General features: G+C 40.3%; 1 long non-coding RNA gene across 1 annotated transcript in view; it reads right to left on the reverse strand.

Annotated features, from left to right (window-relative positions):
- Positions 1-412: 412 nt before the first annotated feature.
- The window catches only part of LOC108530295 (uncharacterized), a 13,359-nt gene continuing 8,795 nt past the window's right edge, over positions 413-4,976 (reverse strand). The window contains exon 3 of the long non-coding RNA XR_001885791.1: positions 413-1,807. This is a non-coding gene — a long non-coding RNA (uncharacterized LOC108530295). The remainder of the gene's footprint in view (positions 1,808-4,976) is intronic.

A 4,976-nucleotide genomic window follows, 5' to 3' on the forward strand; every position in this document is an offset into this window, starting at 1 on the left:
CCTGAAGACACATTAGTTTTTTTTCTGGAAGTCCTGTTGCTCTTTCCCTCTACCATGAGAAATGTAGAAAAATATACATATTATGGAGGTGAAAGGTAGACAGAAAATACAGTCATTGGTTGCTTAACCATGGGGATATGTTCTGAGAAATGCTTCATTAAGCGATTCTGTTGTTGTGGGAACATGATAGAGTATGCTTACTTAAACCTAGATGGTACAACCTACCACACCTAGTCCGTATGGTATAGGCTATCACTCCTAGAAACCTGTACAGTGTGTTACTGTACTGAATACTGTAGGCAATTGTAGCACAATGGTAAACACCTGTGTATCTAAACATATAAACGTAGCTATGTTTAAAGTACAATAAAAATACAATATAAAAGGTTAAAATGGTACACCTGTATAGGGCACTTGCCATGAGTGGAGTTTGCAGGGCAGGAATTTGCTCTGGGTGAGTCAGTGAGTGAGTGGTAAGTGAATGGGAAGGCCTAGGACATTACACTACTGTAGACTTTAGAAACACTGGACACTCAGGCTACAGTAAATTTATTTTTAAGATGTTTTTCTTCAACCATAAATTAGCCTTACTGTACTTTACTGCAATCTTTCTACTTTATAAACTTGTTTATTTTTAAAGTTTGACCTTTATGTAATAACACAGCTGAAAACACAAACATATGTACAGCTGTACAAAAATAGTTTATATCCTTATTCCATAAACTATTTCCTATTTTATTTTACTTTTTAAACTTCTTGGCAAAAACTAAGACTACAGCACACATATGCATTTGCCTAGGCTTACACAGGGTCAGGATCATCAATATCACTGTCTTCTACTTCCACATCTTGTCCCAGCAGAAGGTCTTCAGGGGCAATAACACACAGAGAGCTGTCATCTGTGATTACATTGCTTTCCTCTGGAATACCTCCTGAAGGACCTGCCTGAGGTTGTTTTATAGTTGACACATATATGCAGAAGGAGTACACTCTAAAATAATGATTAAAAGTATACTATAGTAAATACATAAACCAGTAATATAATTGTGTATTATGATCAAGGACTATGTATTATATAATTGTTTGTGCTCTACTCATATGACTGGCGGTGTGGCAAGTTTGTTTACACCGGCATTACCACAGACATGTAATACCTTGGGCCTTGACATTACTATGGCTATGATATCACTAGGTGATAGAAATTTTTCAGCTGTATTATAATCTCATGGGACAGACCATTCTCATATACGCAGTCCCATGTTGAGGAAATGCAGTTAGGTAGTGCATGACCATATATTATACCAGCTTCTTCTAGCTGCATCTCAGAATGTGAAGCCTTGTGGCTTGCTATGGGTTTGAGACCTGGTAGGTGTCAGACCCGAATTTTCACCAGGAGCCAGAGGAACAGGAGCTGCAGGAGGTGGAGAGGTACCAGCCCCTCCCCAGGCCCCCAGCCTGAAGCAGGGCCTCGCGCCCCCTTGACACTAGGCTTCTGGGGCTGCATCCACAGTGGTGCTTGTTTCTTATCCATTGTCAGGGTACAGGGGCAGGTGTTCAGCTCCCTTGGGATGAGTCCCTTCGCTAGTGACAGGTTTCATCACCAGCTGAGAGAGTTTGCTAAGTGCATTGATTTTTCTAGGCGTTAAATTTTAGGGCTGTGGACAGAGCAGCTCTAAGCTGGCAGATATGACCCAGTTGCCCTTACAAAGAGAAGAGGGCTGAGCACTCGTGATTTAGCCTGAGGCTCTCCAGACTCCCATCTTGCTTGCACGTGTGACTTCTGCCATTGGTTCTCTTCCTTGGTGCCCTGAAATGACAGAAAAATGCAATCTGGCATCAACAAATTTGGAGGTAAATGGAGACGCCAGGTGCCCCGCCCATAAAACAGATCTGGTATTTACATAAGGAATTTGCAGAGTCCTGGTCAGTTCCCAGGTTGGCTGAAGGCTTTGATGCAGCACCAGTGTGATCCAAACGGTTTTAAAAAGCAGGTTTGTACCAACAGTGGAGCAGAAACTGAAGCCGGATCAAAAAGTCCTTAAGAGGTTGGACGCAGTGGCTCTTGCCTATAATCCCAGCACTTTGGGAAGTGGAGGCGGGAGGATTGCTTCAGACCAGGAGTTCCAGACCAGCAATGTAGTGGCACCATGAGCACTATAGCAGGACCTTGATGGTTTTGAAAATTAGCTGGATTTGATTGTGCACACCTGTAGTGCTAGCTACTCAGGAGGCTGAGGCAGGAGGACTGCATGAGCCCAGGAGTTTGAGGCTGCAGCGAACTGTGATCATGCCCCTACACTCCCATCTGAGCCAGGTAGTAAGATCCTGATTTGAGAAAAAAAAAGAAAAAAGTCCTTAAGACAGCTGGACTGCCCTCTGTCACTCACGCAGCTCCAGGGCTCTGGAGACATCTTGAAACTATTCTCTGCAGGGCACTCTGTGTCAGGCTCTTTGCAGAAGCCAGAGGATGATGCCTCATCGAAAGGCCAGAGTCACAGCATGGCTTTAAACTGAGAGTGTCGAAAACTCACAGTACATATACAGCGAGGATACAGAAGGGAAGGAAAAATGGAATCCGGGGTCTGGAGGAGAGCTTTATGCCTGTCACTGCAGCCTTAGCGTTAAGGACAGAAGTACTCCAGCAGTGACTGGGAAGCCCAGAAGGACTGACAGCAAAGGATTGCCAAATGATGAGAAGCTGGAGGAGTTGAAGTCAGGGGAACCAGGTGACCAAACTTCAGCAACAAAGTAGAGCACATTGGCCCGTGAGTTCTGGGACAGCATCGGGAGCTTCCTGTACAGAATTTGAGCTGGGGCTTAGCTTGTGGAAATGTCTCATTCAGTACAGCTGAACAAGAGTATGTGGAGCTGTCTGAATATCTGTGTATGGATTAGCTACATTGAAATAGGAGGAAGTGATGAGCCTGGAATATGGGAGGAAAGATCTGCTTAGATAGATTCAAACCTCTTAGAGCACTGTTCCCAGGCTGACCCCTGTAGATCTTCACCCCTTTTTTGCTTGGGCTCTCTGTATGCTGCAAACCAGCCCATGTTGCATGTGTAGTTATCACTTTCTACGATACGTGCAATATATGTTGACGAGGGAACTGGGAAACTAAATTGAGATGGCCTGGGGAGCAGAGCTGCAGCTACCAATCTGCTAGCTTTCCAAAGGTAATGAGAACAAAAAATAAATTTTGTTATTGTAAATTAATGGGATTTTATGATTGCTGCTACTGAAGCAAATCTAAAAAAATATAGAAATCTGAACCAGTACACAGAAATTGGTACCAGAAGTAGGATGATGACTTCACAAAGACATAAAATATGAGCTACTGACCTCAGAGCCAGGTGGTAGGTAATGAGGAAAATATTATTGGAGGATGAGAAGAATGATGATCTATATTATGCAGTGATGTCATATTTGGGTTATATGTCATCTGCGATATCATGGAAGTGAGCAAATGTACCTATTGAACTTGTGGCTTTAGACAAAGAGATTGCAATGTAAGAATATTGCTAGGGTGCTTGGGTTGTTATTTTTAGCTGTCTTTGATTAGGTATTACAAGAGTAAGAGAAGTTCTATAGAATTTTGATGAAAGTATGGAGAGGATCCTGGGATGAAAGTATATAGAGGGAATCTAGAAACTTCAGTTCTAGCAGGATTGGAAGATGCAGTTAATGAGAGAAAAAATCATATGCTTGGGCAACAAAACTTAGACTACATCTCAAGAAAACGACCAAATCTTTTGTATGATCATCACCTCCTTAGTTAAACACTGTGAATGGTTCAAAATAGCCCACAGAAAATCTTTTATTGGGGGAAAAATGCTTAGGATGAAGAGAATGTATACATGGCTCATCCAGGAGGTCAGTAAACTCAAGATAAATCTAGAAAGAGGAGTATCTCAAAAAGAATTGTGGGTGTAGCTTTTGGCACATAGGACTGTTCGGATACAAACGTTTGACAGATCGTACAGTCATCTCTCAGTATCCATAGCGGATTGTTCTAGCACTCCTTGCAGATACCAAAATCATAGCTGCTCAAGTTATTTACATAAAATGTCATAGTATTTGCATATAACCTATGCACATCCTCTTCCTATATGCTTCAAATCATGTCTAGATTGCTTAAAATATCTATTAATAATACAGTGTAAGTGCTGTTTTGATGGTTGTTCTACTGTATTGTTTTGGCAATAATTAAAAAAGTCTGTATATGTTCAGTATAGACACTTAAAAATATTTTTGATCAGTGGTTAGTTGAATCTACGAATGTAAAGTGCACAAATCCAGAGGACTGACTCTACTGGCAAAAGTTTAACCAACCAAGAGTAAGAGACACTATGACAAATTAAGAGTTAAAAGAATTTGGGGGGCCCAGAATTTCTACAATGAGTTACTGTATTAAGAAATCTGCTTAGTACCTAAAAAGGACATATTCTCCAACGTTCCCTTCAGATATTCAAGAACAACAGTGGAATAGGAAGAACATCCCAGAAAATAAAGCCAAGAGCTGTAGAAACCAGTGAACTGAGAGCTCTCAGACAGCAGAACTGGTGTTTATCAGGGAATTTCTTTTTTGATACTGCAATAAAGCTAACTCAGTCTATTTATTGAGAAACCAGAATACAGCTATAAGATGAAATACTTATATACATCTGTTAATTAGTTTTAACAATATATTAAGAATCCCTGATTTAAACAGATTTTACTTTAGCCATATGTTAGATTGACTAGAGTAAAAATATATAAGAACTGGATATTTGCAACATTGTCAGATATTTAAATATATTGAATGATTAATTTTTTTCAGACAGCATCAAAACTTTTAAAAAGAAAATCAGACTAAAAGTAGTTTTCATTGGCCTTAATAAACAAAAGGAAATTATTTTTTCCTTGTGAACAGCATATCCAGTTTTTTTTAATTCTAATCTGTCAATCTTTGTCTTATCATTGGAGAATTTAATCCATT

Source organism: Rhinopithecus bieti, unplaced genomic scaffold, assembly GCF_001698545.2.
Source record: "Rhinopithecus bieti isolate Rb0 unplaced genomic scaffold, ASM169854v2 scaffold_7724, whole genome shotgun sequence".
NCBI lineage: Eukaryota > Metazoa > Chordata > Mammalia > Primates > Cercopithecidae > Rhinopithecus > Rhinopithecus bieti.